Source organism: Amblyomma americanum, chromosome 7 (assembly GCF_052857255.1).
Source record: "Amblyomma americanum isolate KBUSLIRL-KWMA chromosome 7, ASM5285725v1, whole genome shotgun sequence".
Taxonomy (NCBI): domain Eukaryota; kingdom Metazoa; phylum Arthropoda; class Arachnida; order Ixodida; family Ixodidae; genus Amblyomma; species Amblyomma americanum.
In genome coordinates this window covers 165,894,476-165,911,343 of record NC_135503.1, presented here as the reverse complement: position 1 = coordinate 165,911,343, position 16,868 = coordinate 165,894,476, and positions in this window count along the sequence as shown.

The window sequence follows — 16,868 nt, the reverse complement described above, 5'->3', positions numbered from 1 at the left end:
CTTGAATCTGTTGCTGCTTTCTCCAATGCTTTTATGAGCGTTTCATATATTCATAATTAAGTTCATTATTTACTTGATTGGAATTTCGTCAATCACTACGGATGTGCATTTCAGAATGTTTGCTTCCGCCTTTTTCCTGTTAATACTGTTCAGTTTTAAGCAGTTTTCTATTGTGATGTCCTGCGTTGCTCCTCATTTCGGCTATTACCCTATCGTCGTGCCTAAATGACTCAGCACTTACTGATGTAATGTGCTTCACAGTATCGTCTCCCTCTAAACATTTTCCTTCGTATTCTTGAATCTGTTGCTGCTTTCTCCAATGCTTTTATCAGCGTTTCCTCGCTTCTTGGGCCAAGTTCATTAACTTGATTGGAACTTCGCCTATACATTCGGGTATGCATTTTCGAATATTTGCTCCCGCCTTTCTCCAGTTAATACTGGTCAGTTATAACCAGTTTTCTATAGTGATATCCTGCGTTGCTCCCTCATTTCGGCTATTACCCTATCGTCGTGCCTAAATGACTCAGCACTTACTGATGTAATGTGCTTCACAGTATCGTCTCCCTCTAAACATTTTCCTTCGTATTCTTGAATCTGTTGCTGCTTTCTCCAGTGCTTTTATCAGCGTTTCCTCGCTTCTTGGGCCAAGTTCATTAATTAACTTGATTGGAACTTCGCCTATCCATTCGGGTATGCATTTTCGAATATTTGCTCCCGCCTTTCTCCAGTTAATACTGGTCAGTTATAACCAGTTTTCTATAGTGATATCCTGCGTTGCTCCCTCATTTGGGCTATTACCCTATCGTCGTGCCTAAATGACTCAGCGCTTACTGATGCAATGTGCTTCACAGTATCGTCTCCCTTTAAACATTTTCCTTCGTATTCTTGAATCTGTTGCTGCTTTCTCCAATGCTTTTATCAGCGTTTCCTCGCTTCTTGGGCCAAGTTCATTAACTTGATTGGAACTTCGCCTATACATTCGGGTATGCATTTTCGAATATTTGCTCCCGCCTTTCTCCAGTTAATACTGGTCAGTTTTAAGCTGTTTTATATTGTGATGTCCTGCGTTCCTCCCTCATTTCGGCTATTACCCTATCGTCGTGCCTAAATGACTCAGCTATTACTGATGCAATCTGCTTCACAGCATCGTCTCCCTCTAAACAATTTCCTTCGTATTCTTGAATCTGTTGCTGCTTTCTCCAATGCTTTTATGAGCGTTTCCTCGCCTCTTGGGCCAAGTTCATTAATTAACTTGATTGGAACTTCGCCTATCCCTTCGGGTATGCATATTCGAATATTTGCTCCCGCCTTTCTCCAGTTAATACTGGTCAGTTCTAACCAGTTTTATATTGTGATATCCTGCGTTGCTCCCTCATTTGGGCTATTTTCCTATTGCGTGCCTCAATGACTCAGCTATTACTGATGCAATGTGTTTCACAGCATGGTCTCCCTCTAATTAATTTCCTTCATGTTCTTGAATCTGTTGCTGCTTTCTCCAATGCTTTTATGAGCGTTTCCTCGCCTCTTGGGCCAAGTTCATTAAATAACTTGAATGGAACTTCGTCTATCAATTCGGGTATGCATTTTCGAATATTTGCTCTCGCCTTTCTCCAGTTAATACTGGTCAGTTCTAACCAGTTTTCTATTGTGATATCCTGCGTTGCTCTCTCATTTGGGCTGTTACCCTATCGTCGTGCCTAAATGACTCGGCTATTACTGATGCAATGTGCTTCACAGTATCGTCTCCCTCTAAACATTTTCCTTCGTATTCTTGAATCTGCTCCTGCTTTCTCCAATGCTTTTATCAGCGTTTCTTCGCCTCTTGTGCCAAGTTCAATAATTAACTTGATTGGAACTTCGTCTATCCCTTCGGGTATGCATTTTCAAATATTTGCTCCCGCCTTTCTCCAGTTAATACTGGTCAGTTATAAGCAGTTTTCTATAGTGATATCCTGCGTTGCTCCCTCATTTGGGCTATTACCCTATCGTCGTGCCTAAAAGACTCAGCGCTTACTGATGCAATGTGCTTCACAGTATCCTCTCCCTCTAAACATTTTCCTTCGTATTCTTGAATGTGCTGCTGCTTTCTCCAATGCTTTTATCAGCGTTTCCTCGCTTCTTGGGCCAAGTTCATTTATTAACTTGATTGGAACTTGGCCTATACATTCGGGTATGCATTTTCGAATATTTGCTCCCGCCTTTCTCCAGTTAATACTGGTCAGTTTTAAGCTGTTTTCTATTGTGATATCCTGCGTTGCTCCCTCATTTGGGCTATTACCCTATCGTCGTGCCTAAAAGACTCAGCGCTTACTGATGCAATGTGCTTCACAGTATCGTCTCCCTCTAAACATTTTCCTTCGTATTCTTGAATCTGCTGCTACTTTCTCCAATGCTTTTATCAGCGTTTCCTCGCTTCTTGGGCCAAGTTCATTAATTAACTTGATTGGAACTTGGCCTATACATTCGGGTATGCATTTTCGAATATTTGCTCCCGCCTTTCTCCAGTTAATACTGGTCAGTTCTAAGCCGTTTTCTATCGTGATATCCTGCGTTGCTCCCTCATTTGGGCTATTACCCTATCGTCGTGCATAAATGACTAAACGCTCACTGATGCAATGTGCTTCACAGTATCGTCTCCCTCTAAACATTTTCCTTCGTATTCTTGAATCTGTTGCTGCTTTCTCCAATGGTTTTATCAGCGTTTCCTCGCTTCTTGGGCCAAGTTCATTAATTAACTTGATTGGAACTTCGTCTAATACTGCGGATGTGCATTTCAGAATGTTTGCTTCCGCATTTTTCCAGTTAATACTGGTCAGTTTTAAGCTGTTTTCTATTCTGATGTCCTGCCTTGCTCCCTCATTTGGGCTATTACCCTATCGTCATGCCTAAATGACTCAGCTATTACTGATGCAATGTGCTTCACAGTATCGTCTCCCTCTAAACATTTTCCTTCGTATTCTTGAATCTGCTGCTGCTTTCTCCAATGCTTTTATCAGCGTTTCTTCGCCTCTTGTGCCAAGTTCAATAATTAACTTGATTGGAACTTCGTCTATCTCTTCGGGTATGCATTTTCAAATATTTGCTCCCGCCTTTCTCCAGTTAATACTGGTCAGTTCTAACCAGTTTTGTATTGTGATATCCTGCGTTGCTCCCTCATTTGGGCTATTACCCTATCGTCGTGCCTAAATGACTCAGCTCTTACTGATGTAATGTGCTTCACAGTATCGTCTCCCTCTAAACATTTTCCTTCGTATTCTTGAATCTGTTGCTGCTTTCTCCAGTGCTTTTATCAGCGTTTCCTCGCTTCTTGGGCCAAGTTCATTAATTAACTTGATTGGAACTTCGCCTATCCATTCGGGTATGCATTTTCGAATATTTGCTCCCGCCTTTCTCCAGTTAATACTGGTCAGTTATAAGCAGTTTTCTATAGTGATATCCTGCGTTGCTCCCTCATTCGGGCTATTACCCTATCGTCGTGCCTAAATGACTCAGCTATTACTGATGCAATGCGTTTCACAGCATCCTCTCCCTCTAAACAATTTCATTCGTATTCTTGAATCTGTTGCTGCTTTCTCCAATGCTTTTATGAGCGTTTCCTCGCCTCTTGGGCCTAGTTCATTAATTAACTTGATTGGAACTTCGTCTATCCCTTCGGGTATGCATATTCGAATATTTGCTCCCACCTTTCTCCAGTTAATACTGGTAAGTTCTAACCAGTTTTATATTGTGATATCCTGCGTTGCTCCCTCATTTGGGCTATTACCCTAGCGTCGTGCCTAAATGACTGAGCCATTACTGATGCAATGTGTTTCACAGCATCGTCTCCCTCTAAACAATTTCCTTCGTATTCTTGACTCTGTTGCTGTTTTCTCCAATGCTTTTATGAGCGTTTCCTCGCCTCTTGGGCCAAGTTCATTAATTAACTTGAATGGAACTTCGTCTATCAATTCGGGTATGCATTTTCGAATATTTGCTCCCGCCTTTCTCCAGTTAATACTGGTCAGTTCTAACCAGTTTTCTATTGTGATATCCTGCGTTGCTCTCTCATTTGGGCTATTACCCTATCGTCGTGCCTAAATGACTCGGCTATTACTGATGCAATTAGCTTCACAGCATCGTCTCCCTCTAAACAATTTCCTTCGTGTTCTTGAATATTTTGCTGCTTTCTCCAATGCTTTTATGAGCGTTTCCTCGCCTCTTGGGCCAAGTTCATTCATTAATTTGAATGGAACTTTGTCTATCAATTCGGGTGTGCATATTCGAATATTTGCTCCCGCCTTTCTCCAGTTAATACTGGTCAGTTCTAACCAGTTTTCTATTGTAGTATCCTGCGTTGCTCCCTCATTTGGGCTATTACCGTATCGTCGTGCCTAAATGACTCAGCTATTACTGATGCAATGTGCTTCACAGCATCGTCTCCCTCTAAACATTTTCCTTCGTATTCTTGAATCTGTTGCTGCTTTCTCCAATGCTTTTATGAGTGTTTCATATATTCATAATTAGGTTCATTATTTAACTTGATTAGAACTTCGTCAATCACTACGGATGTGCATTTCGGAATGTTTGCTTCCGCCTTTTTCCTGTTAATACTGTTCAGTTTTAAGCTGTTTTCTATTGTGATGTCCTGCGTTGCTCCTCATTTCGGCTATTACGCTATCATCGTGCCTAAATGACTAAACTATCACTGATGCAATGTGCTTCACAGCATCGTCTTCCTCTAAACACTTTCCCTCGTAATCTTCAATCTGTTGCTGCTTTCTCCAATGCTTTTATCAGCGTTTCTTCGCCTCTTGTGCCAAGTTCATTAATTAACTTGATTGGAACTTCGTCTATCCCTTCGGGTATGCATTTTCAAATATTTGCTCCCGCCTTTCTCCAGTTAATACTGGTCAGTTATAAGCAGTTTTCTATAGTGGTATCCTGTGTTGCTCCCTCATTTGGGCTATTACCCTATCGTCGTGCCTAAATGACTCAGCGCTTACTGATGCAATGTGCTTCACAGCATCGTCTCCCTCTAAACATTTTCCTTCGTATTCTTGAACCTGTTGCTGCTTTCTCCAATACTTTTATGAGCGTTTCCTCGCCTCTTGGGCCAAGTTCATTAACTAACTTGATTGGAACTTCGCCTATCCATTCGGCTATGCAATTTCGAATATTTGCTCCCGCCTTTCTCCAGTTAATACTGGTCAGTTCTAAGCAGTTTTCTATCGTGACATCCTGCGTTGCTCCCTCATTTGAGCTATTACCCTATCGTCGTGCATAAATGACTCAGCGCTCACTAATGCAATGTGCTTCACAGTATCGTCTCCCTCTAAACATTTTCCTTCGTATTCTTGAATCTGTTGCTGCTTTCTCCAATGGTTTTATCAGCGTTTCCTCGCTTCTTGGGCCAAGTTCATTAATAACTTGATTGGAACTTCGTCTATCACTGCGGATGTGCATTTCGGAATGTTTGCTTCCGCCTTTTTCTAGTTAATACTGGTCAGTTTTAAGCTGTTTTCTATTCTGATGTCCTGCCTTGCTCCCTCATTTGGGCTATTACCCTATCGTCGTGCCTAAATGACTCAGCTATTACTGATGCAATCTGCTTCACAGCATCGTCTCCCTCTAAACATTGTCCCTCGTATTCTTTAATCTGTTGCTGCTTTCTCCAATGCTTTTATTAGCGTCTCCTCTCTTCTTGGGCCAAGTTCATTAATTAACTTGATTGGAACTTCGTCTATCCCTTCGGGTATGCATATTCGAATATTTGCTCCCGCCTTTCTCCAGGTAATACAGGTAAATTCTAACCAGTTTTATATTGTGATATCCTGCGTTGCTCCCTCATTTGGGCTATTACCCTAGCGTCGTGCCTAAATGACTCAGCTATTACTGATGCAATGTGTTTCACAGCATCGTCTCGCTCTAAACAATTTCCTTCGTATTCTTGAATCTGTTGCTGTTTTCTCCAATGCTTTTATGAGCGTTTCCTCGCCTCTTGGGCCAAGTTCATTAATTAACTTGAATGGAACTTCGTCTATCAATTCGGGTATGCATTTTCGAATATTTGCTCCGCCTTTCTCCAGTTAATACTGGTCAGTTCTAACCAGTTTTTTATTGTAGTATCCTGCGTTGCTCCCTCATTTGGGCTATTACCGTATCGTCGTGCCTAAATGACACAGCTATTACTGATGCAATGTGCTTCACAGCATCGTCTCCCTCTAAACATTTTCCTTCGTATTCTTGAATCTGTTGCTGCTTTCTCCAATGCTTTTATGAGCGTTTCATATATTCATAATTAAGTTCATTATTTACTTGATTGGAATTTCGTCAATCACTACGGATGTGCATTTCAGAATGTTTGCTTCCGCCTTTTTCCTGTTAATACTGTTCAGTTTTAAGCAGTTTTCTATTGTGATGTCCTGCGTTGCTCCTCATTTCGGCTATTACCCTATCGTCGTGCCTAAATGACTCAGCACTTACTGATGTAATTGTGCTTCACAGTATCGTCTCCCTCTAAACATTTTCCTTCGTATTCTTGAATCTGTTGCTGCTTTCTCCAATGCTTTTATCAGCGTTTCCTCGCTTCTTGGGCCAAGTTCATTAACTTGATTGGAACTTCGCCTATACATTCGGGTATGCATTTTCGAATATTTGCTCCCGCCTTTCTCCAGTTAATACTGGTCAGTTATAACCAGTTTTCTATAGTGATATCCTGCGTTGCTCCCTCATTTCGGCTATTACCCTATCGTCGTGCCTAAATGACTCAGAACTTACTGATGTAATGTGCTTCACAGTATCGTCTCCCTCTAAACATTTTCCTTGTATTCTTGAATCTGTTGCTGCTTTCTCCAGTGCTTTTATCAGCGTTTCCTCGCTTCTTGGGCCAAGTTCATTAATTAACTTGATTGGAACTTCGCCTATCCATTCGGGTATGCATTTTCGAATATTTGCTCCCGCCTTTCTCCAGTTAATACTGGTCAGTTATAACCAGTTTTCTATAGTGATATCCTGCGTTGCTCCCTCATTTGGGCTATTACCCTATCGTCGTGCCTAAATGACTCAGCGCTTACTGATGCAATGTGCTTCACAGTATCGTCTCCCTCTAAACATTTTCCTTCGTATTCTTGAATCTGTTGCTGCTTTCTCCAATGCTTTTATCAGCGTTTCCTCGCTTCTTGGGCCAAGTTCATTAACTTGATTGGAACTTCGCCTATACATTCGGGTATGCATTTTCGAATATTTGCTCCCGCCTTTCTCCAGTTAATACTGGTCAGTTTTAAGCTGTTTTATATTGTGATGTCCTGCGTTCCTCCCTCATTTCGGCTATTACCCTATCGTCGTGCCTAAATGACTCAGCTATTACTGATGCAATCTGCTTCACAGCATCGTCTCCCTCTAAACAATTTCCTTCGTATTCTTGAATCTGTTGCTGCTTTCTCCAATGCTTTTATGAGCGTTTCCTCGCCTCTTGGGCCAAGTTCATTAATTAACTTGATTGGAACTTCGCCTATCCCTTCGGGTATGCATATTCGAATATTTGCTCCCGCCTTTCTCCAGTTAATACTGGTCAGTTCTAACCAGTTTTATATTGTGATATCCTGCGTTGCTCCCTCATTTGGGCTATTTTCCTATTGCGTGCCTCAATGACTCAGCTATTACTGATGCAATGTGTTTCACAGCATGGTCTCCCTCTAATTAATTTCCTTCATGTTCTTGAATCTGTTGCTGCTTTCTCCAATGCTTTTATGAGCGTTTCCTCGCCTCTTGGGCCAAGTTCATTAAATAACTTGAATGGAACTTCGTCTATCAATTCGGGTATGCATTTTCGAATATTTGCTCTCGCCTTTCTCCAGTTAATACTGGTCAGTTCTAACCAGTTTTCTATTGTGATATCCTGCGTTGCTCTCTCATTTGGGCTGTTACCCTATCGTCGTGCCTAAATGACTCGGCTATTACTGATGCAATGTGCTTCACAGTATCGTCTCCCTCTAAACATTTTCCTTCGTATTCTTGAATCTGCTCCTGCTTTCTCCAATGCTTTTATCAGCGTTTCTTCGCCTCTTGTGCCAAGTTCAATAATTAACTTGATTGGAACTTCGTCTATCCCTTCGGGTATGCATTTTCAAATATTTGCTCCCGCCTTTCTCCAGTTAATACTGGTCAGTTATAAGCAGTTTTCTATAGTGATATCCTGCGTTGCTCCCTCATTTGGGCTATTACCCTATCGTCGTGCCTAAAAGACTCAGCGCTTACTGATGCAATGTGCTTCACAGTATCCTCTCCCTCTAAACATTTTCCTTCGTATTCTTGAATGTGCTGCTGCTTTCTCCAATGCTTTTATCAGCGTTTCCTCGCTTCTTGGGCCAAGTTCATTTATTAACTTGATTGGAACTTGGCCTATACATTCGGGTATGCATTTTCGAATATTTGCTCCCGCCTTTCTCCAGTTAATACTGGTCAGTTTTAAGCTGTTTTCTATTGTGATATCCTGCGTTGCTCCCTCATTTGGGCTATTACCCTATCGTCGTGCCTAAAAGACTCAGCGCTTACTGATGCAATGTGCTTCACAGTATCGTCTCCCTCTAAACATTTTCCTTCGTATTCTTGAATCTGCTGCTACTTTCTCCAATGCTTTTATCAGCGTTTCCTCGCTTCTTGGGCCAAGTTCATTAATTAACTTGATTGGAACTTGGCCTATACATTCGGGTATGCATTTTCGAATATTTGCTCCCGCCTTTCTCCAGTTAATACTGGTCAGTTCTAAGCCGTTTTCTATCGTGATATCCTGCGTTGCTCCCTCATTTGGGCTATTACCCTATCGTCGTGCATAATGACTAAACGCTCACTGATGCAATGTGCTTCACAGTATCGTCTCCCTCTAAACATTTTCCTTCGTATTCTTGAATCTGTTGCTGCTTTCTCCAATGGTTTTATCAGCGTTTCCTCGCTTCTTGGGCCAAGTTCATTAATTAACTTGATTGGAACTTCGTCTAATACTGCGGATGTGCATTTCAGAATGTTTGCTTCCGCATTTTTCCAGTTAATACTGGTCAGTTTTAAGCTGTTTTCTATTCTGATGTCCTGCCTTGCTCCCTCATTTGGGCTATTACCCTATCGTCATGCCTAAATGACTCAGCTATTACTGATGCAATGTGCTTCCACAGTATCGTCTCCCTCTAAACATTTTCCTTCGTATTCTTGAATCTGCTGCTGCTTTCTCCAATGCTTTTATCAGCGTTTCTTCGCCTCTTGTGCCAAGTTCAATAATTAACTTGATTGGAACTTCGTCTATCTCTTCGGGTATGCATTTTCAAATATTTGCTCCCGCCTTTCTCCAGTTAATACTGGTCAGTTCTAACCAGTTTTGTATTGTGATATCCTGCGTTGCTCCCTCATTTGGGCTATTACCCTATCGTCGTGCCTAAATGACTCAGCTCTTACTGATGTAATGTGCTTCACAGTATCGTCTCCCTCTAAACATTTTCCTTCGTATTCTTGAATCTGTTGCTGCTTTCTCCAGTGCTTTTATCAGCGTTTCCTCGCTTCTTGGGCCAAGTTCATTAATTAACTTGATTGGAACTTCGCCTATCCATTCGGGTATGCATTTTCGAATATTTGCTCCCGCCTTTCTCCAGTTAATACTGGTCAGTTATAAGCAGTTTTCTATAGTGATATCCTGCGTTGCTCCCTCATTCGGGCTATTACCCTATCGTCGTGCCTAAATGAATCAGCGCTTACTGATGCAATGTGCTTCACAGTATCGTCTCCCTCTGAACATTTTCCTTCGTATTCTTGAATCTGCTGCTACTTTCTCCAATGCTTTTTTCAGCGTTTCCTCGCTTCTTGGGCCAAGTTCATTAATTAACTTGATTGGAACTTCGCCTATACATTCGGGTATGCATTTTCGAATATTTGCTCCCGCCTTTCTCTAGTTAATACTGGTCAGTTTTAAGCTGTTTTCTATTGTGATATCCTGCGTTCCTCTCTCATTTCGGCAATTACCCTATCGTCGTGCCTAAATGACTCAGCTATTACTGATGCAATGTGCTTCACAGCACCGTCTCCCTCTAAACGATTTCCTTCGTATTCTTGAATCTGTTGCTGCTTTCTCCAATGCTTTTATGAGCGTTTCCTCGCCTCTTGTGCCAAGTTCATTAATTAACTTGATTGGAACTTCGTCTATCCCTTCGGGTATGCATATTCGAATATTTGCTCCCGCCTTTCTCCAGTTAATACTGGTCAGTTCTAACCAGTTTTATATTGTGATATCCTGCGTTGCTCCCTCATTTGGGCTATTTCCCTATCGTCGTGCCTAAATGACTCAGCTATTACTGATGCAATGTGTTTCACAGCATTGTCTCCCTCTAAACAATTTCCTTCATATTCTTGAATCTGTTGCTGCTTTCTCCAATGCTTTTATGAGCGTTTCCTCGCCTCTTGGGCCAAGTTCATTAAATAACTTGAATGGAACTTCGTCTATCAATTCGGGAATGCATTTTCGAATATTTGCTCCCGCCTTTCTCCAGTTAATACTGGTCAGTTCTAACCAGTTTCTATTGTGATATCCTGCGTTTCTCTCTCATTTAGGCTATTACCCTATCGTCGTGCCTAAATGACTCGGCTATTACTGATGCAATGTGCTTCACAGCATCGTCTCCCTCTAAACAATTTCCTTCGTATTCTTGAATCTGTTGCTGCTTTCTCCAATGCTTTTATGAGCCTTTCCTCGCCTTTTGGGCCAAGTTCATTAATTAATTTGAATGGAACTTCGTCTATCAATTCGGGTGTGCATATTCGAATATTTGCTCCCGCCTTTCTCCAGTTAATACTGGTCAGTCCTAACCAGTTTTCTATTGTGCTATCCTGCGTTGCTCCCTCATTTGGGCTATTACCGTATCGTCGTGCCTAAATGACTCAGCTATTACTGATGCAATGTGCTTCACAGCATCGACTCCCTCTAAACATTTTCCTTCGTATTCTTGAATCTGTTGCTGCTTTCTCCAATGCTTTTATGAGCGTTTCATATATTCATAATTAAGTTCATTAATTAACTTGATTAGAACTTCGTCAATCACTACGGATTTGCATTTCGGAATGTTTGCATCCGCCTTTTTTCCTGTTAATACTGGTCAGTTTTAAGCTGTTTTCTATTGTGATGTCCTGCGTTGCTCCCTCATTACCGCTTTTACCCTATCATCGTGCCTAAATGACTCAACTATTACTGATGCAATGTGCTTCACAGCATCGTCTTCCTCTAAACATTTTCCCTCGTAATCTTAGACATGTTGCTGTTTTCTCCAATGCTTTTATCAGCGTTTCTTCGCCTCTTGTGCCAAGTTCATTAATTAACTTGATTGGAACTTCGTCTATTCCTTCGGGTATGCATTTTCAAATATTTGCTCCCGCCTTTCTCCAGTTAATACTGGTCAGTTCTAACCAGTTTTGTATTGTGATATCCTGCGTTGCTCCCTCATTTGGGCTATTACCCTATCGTCGTGCCTAAATGACTCAGCGCTTACTAATGCAATGTGCTTCACAGTATCGTCTCCCTCTAAACATTTTCCTTCGTATTCTTGAATCTGTTGCTGCTTTCTCTAATGCTTTTATCAGCGTTTCCTCGCTTCTTGGGCCAAGTTAATTAACTTGATTGGAACTTCGCCTACCCATTCGGGTATGCATTTTCGAATATTTTCTCCCGCCTTTCTCCAGTTAATACTGGTCAGTTATAAGCAGTTTTCTATTGTGATATCCTGCGTTGCTCCCTCATTTGGGCTTACACTATCGTCGTGCCTAAATGACTCAGCGCTTACTGATGCAATGTGCTTCACAGTATCGTCTCCCTCTAAACATTTTCCTTCGTATTCTTGAATCTGCTGCTGCTTTCTGCAATGCTTTTATCAACGTTTCCTCGCTTCTTGGGCCAAGTTTATTAATTAACTTGATTGGAACTTCGCCTATCCATTCGGGTATGCATTTTCGAATATTTGCTCCCGCCTTTCTCCAGTTAATACTGGTCAGTTCTAAGCAGTTTTCTATCGTGATATCCTGCGTTGCTCCCTCATTTGGGCTATTACCCTATCGTCGTGCCTAAATGAATCAGCGCTCACTGATGCACTGTGCTTCACAGTATCGCCTTCCTCTAAACATTTTCCTTCGTATTCTTGAATCTGTTGCTGCTTTCTCCAATGGTTTTATCAGCGTTTCCTCGCTTCTTGGGCCAAGTTCATTAATTAACTTGATTGGAACTTCGTATATCACTGCGGATGTGCATTTCGGAATGTTTGCTTCCGCCTTTTTCCAGTTAATACTGGTCGTTTTAAGCTGTTTTCTATAGTGATGTCCTGCGTTGCTCCCTCATTTGGGCTATTACCCCATCGTCGTGCCAAAATAACTCAGCTATTACTGATGCAATGTGCTTTACAGCATCGTCTCCCTCTAAACATTTTCCTTCGTATTCTTGAATCTATTGCTGCTTTCTCCAATGCTTTCATCAGCGTTTCATCGCCTCTTGGGCCAAGTTCATTAATTACCTTAATTGGAACTTCGTCTATCCCTACGGGTATGCTTTTTCGAATATTTGCTCCCGCCTTTTTCCAGTTAATACTGGTCAGTTCTAAGCAGTTTTCTATTGTGATATCCTGCGTTGCTCCCTCATTTGGGCTATTACCCTATCGTAGTGCCTAAACGACTGAGCTATTACTGATGCAATGTGCTTCACAGTATCGCCTTCCTCTAAACATTTTCCTTCGTATTCTTGAATCTGTTGCTGCTTTCTTCAATGCTTTTATCAGCGTTTACTCTCCTATTGGGCCAAGTTCATTAATTAACTTGATTGGAACATTGTGTATCACTACGGATGTGCATTTCGGAATGTTTGCTTCCGCCCTTTTTACAGTTATACTGGTCAGTTTTAAGCTGTTTTCTATTGTGATGTCCTGCGTTGCTCCCTCATTTGGGCTATTACCCCATCGTCGTGCCAAAATAACTCAGCTATTACTGATGCAATGTGCTTTACAGCATCGTCTCCCTCTAAACATTTTCCTTCGTATTCTCGAATCTGTTGCTGCTTTCTCCAATGCTTTTATGAGCGTTTCCTCGCCTCTTGGGCCAAGTTCATTAATTAACTTGATTGGAACTTCGCCTATCCCTTCGGGTATGCATATTCGAATATTTGCTCCCGCCTTTCTCCAGTTAATACTGGTCAGTTCTAACCAGTTTTCTATTGTGATATCCTGCGTTGCTCCCTCATTTGGGCTATTACCCTATCGTCGTGCCTAAATGACTCGGCTATTACTGATGCAATGTGTTTCACAGCATCGTCTCTCTCTAAACAATTTCCTTCGTATTCTTGAATCTGTTGCTGCTTTCTCCAATGCTTTTATGAGCGTTTCCTCGCCTCTTGGGCCAAGTTCATTAATTAACTTGAATAGAACTTCGTCTATCAATTCGGGTGTGCATATTCGAATATTTGCTCCCTCCTTTCTCCAGTTAATACCGGTCAGTTTTAAGCTGTTTTCTATTGTGATATCCTGCGTTCCTCTCTCATTTCGGCTATTACCCTATCGTCGTGCCTAAATGACTCAGCTATTACTGATGCAATGTGCTTCACAGCATCGTCTCCCTCTAAACATTTTCCTTCGTATTCTTGAACCTGTTGCTGCTTTCTCCAATGCTTTTATGAGCGTTTCCTCGCCTCTTGGGCCAATTCATTAATAAACTTGATTGGAACTTCGCCTATCCATTCGGGTATGCATTTTCGAATATTTGCTCCCGCCTTTCTCCAGTTAATACTGGTCAGTTCTAAGCCGTTTTCTATCGTGATATCCTGCGTTGCTCCCTCATTTGGGCTATTACCCTATCGTCGTGCCTAAATGACTCAGCGCTTACTGATGCAATGTGCTTCACAGTATCGTCTCCCTCTGAACATTTTCCTTCGTATTCTTGAATCTGCTGCTACTTTCTCCAATGCTTTTATCAGCGTTCCCTCGCTTCTTGGGCCAAGTTCATTATTAACTTGATTGGAACTTCGCCTATACATTCGGGTATGCATTTTCGAATATTTGCTCCCGCCTTTCTCTAGTTAATACTGGTCAGTTTTAAGCTGTTTTCTATTGTGATATCCTGCGTTCCTCTCTCATTTCGGCTATTACCCTATCGTCGTGCCTAAATGACTCAGCTATTACTGATGCAATGTGCTTCACAGCACCGTCTCCCTCTAAACGATTTCCTTCGTATTCTTCAATCTGTTGCTGCTTTCTCCAATGCTTTTATGAGCGTTTCCTCGCCTCTTGTGCCAAGTTCATTAATTAACTTGATTGGAACTTCGTCTATCCCTTCGGGTATGCATATTCGAATATTTGCTCCCGCCTTTCTCCAGTTAATACTGGTCAGTTCTAACCAGTTTTATATTGTGATATCCTGCGTTGCTCCCTCATTTGGGCTATTTCCCTATCGTCGTGCCTAAATGACTCAGCTATTACTGATGCAATGTGTTTCACAGCATCGTCTCCCTCTAAACAATTTCCTTCATATTCTTGAATCTGTTGCTGCTTTCTCCAATGCTTTTATGAGCGTTTCCTCGCCTCTTGGGCCAAGTTCATAAATAACTTGAATGGAACTTCGTCTATCAATTCGGGAATGCATTTTCGAATATTTGCTCCCGCCTTTCTCCAGTTAATACTGGTCAGTTCTAACCAGTTTCTATTGTGATATCCTGCGTTTCTCTCTCATTTAGGCTATTACCCAATCGTCGTGCCTAAATGACTCGGCTATTACTGATGCAATGTGCTTCACAGCATCGTCTCCCTCTAAACAATTTCCTTCGTATTCCTGAATCTGTTGCTGCTTTCTCCAATGCTTTTATGAGCCTTTCCTCGCCTTTTGGGCCAAGTTCATTAAATAATTTGAATGGAACTTCGTCTATCAATTCGGGTGTGCATATTCGAATATTTGCTCCCGCCTTTCTCCAGTTAATACTGGTCAGTCCTAACCAGTTTTCTATTGTGGTATCCTGCGTTGCTCCCTCATTTGGGCTATTACCGTATCGTCGTGCCTAAATGACTCAGCTATTACTGATGCAATGTGCTTCACAGCATCGACTCCCTCTAAACATTTTCCTTCGTATTCTTGAATCTGTTGCTGCTTTCTCCAATGCTTTTATGAGCGTTTCATATATTCATAATTAGGTTCATTAATTAACTTGATTAGAACTTCGTCAATCACTACGGATTTGCATTTCGGAATGTTTGCTTCCGCCTTTTTCCTGTTAATACTGGTCAGTTTTAAGCTGTTTTCTATTGTGATGTCCTGCGTTGCTCCCTCATTACCGCTTTTACCCTATCATCGTGCCTAAATGACTCAACTATTACTGATGCAATGTGCTTCACAGCATCGTCTTCCTCTAAACATTTTTCCTCGTAATCTTAGACATGTTGCTGTTTTCTCCAATGCTTTTATCAGCGTTTCTTCGCCTCTTGTGCCAAGTTCATTAATTAACTTGATTGGAACTTCGTCTATTCCTTCGGGTATGCATTTTCAAATATTTGCTCCCGCCTTTCTCCAGTTAATACTGGTCAGTTCTAACCAGTTTTGTATTGTGATATCCTGCGTTGCTCCCTCATTTGGGCTATTACCCTATCGTCGTGCCTAAATGACCCAGCGCTTACTGATGCAATGTGCTTCACAGTATCGTCTCCCTCTAAACATTTTCCTTCGTATTCTTGAATCTGCTGCTGCTTTCTGCAATGCTTTTATCAACGTTTCCTCGCTTCTTGGGCCAAGTTCATTAATTAACTTGATTGGAACTTCGCCTATCCATTCGGGTATGCATTTTCGAATATTTGCTCCCGCCTTTCTCCAGTTAATACTGGTCAGTTCTAAGCAGTTTTCTATCGTGATATCCTGCGTTGCTCCCTCATTTGGGCTCTTACCCTATCGTCGTGCCTAAATGAATCAGCGCTCATTGATGCACTGTGCTTCAAAGTATCGTCTCCCTCTAAACATTTTCGTTCGTATTCTTGAATCTGTTGCTGCTTTCTCCAATGGTTTTATCAGCGTTTCCTCGCTTCTTGGGCCAAGTTCATTAATTAACTTGATTGGAACTTCGTATATCACTGCGGATGTGCATTTCGGAATGTTTGCTTCCGCCTTTTTACAGTTAATACTGGTCAGTTTTAAGCTGTTTTCTATAGTGATGTCCTGCGTTGCTCCCTCATTTGGGCTATTACCCCATCGTCGTGCCAAAATAACTCAGCTATTACTGATGCAATGTGCTTTACAGCATCGTCTCCCTCTAAACATTTTCCTTCGTATTCTTGAATCTATTGCTGCTTTCTCCAATGCTTTCATCAGCGTTTCATCGCCTCTTGGGCCAAGTTCATTAATTACCTTAATTGGAACTTCGTCTATCCCTACGGGTATGCTTTTTCGAATATTTGCTCCCGCCTTTTTCTAGTTAATACTGGTCAGTTCTAAGCAGTTTTCTATTGTGATATCCTGCGTTGCTCCCTCATTTGGGCTATTACCCTATCGTAGTGCCTAAACGACTGAGCTATTACTGATGCAATGTGCTTCACAGTATCGCCTTCCTCTAAACATTTTCCTTCGTATTCTTGAATCTGTTGGTGCTTTCTTCAATGCTTTTATCAGCGTTTTTCTCTCCTATTGGGCCAAGTTCATTAATTAACTTGATTGGAACATTGTGTATCACTACGGATGTGCATTTCGGAATGTTTGCTTCCGCCTTTTTACAGTTATACTGGTCAGTTTTAAGCTGTTTTCTATTGTGATGTCCTGCGTTGCTCCCTTATTTGGGCTATTACCCCATCGTCGTGCCAAAATAACTCAGCTATTACTGATGCAATGTGCTTTACAGCATCGTCTCCCTC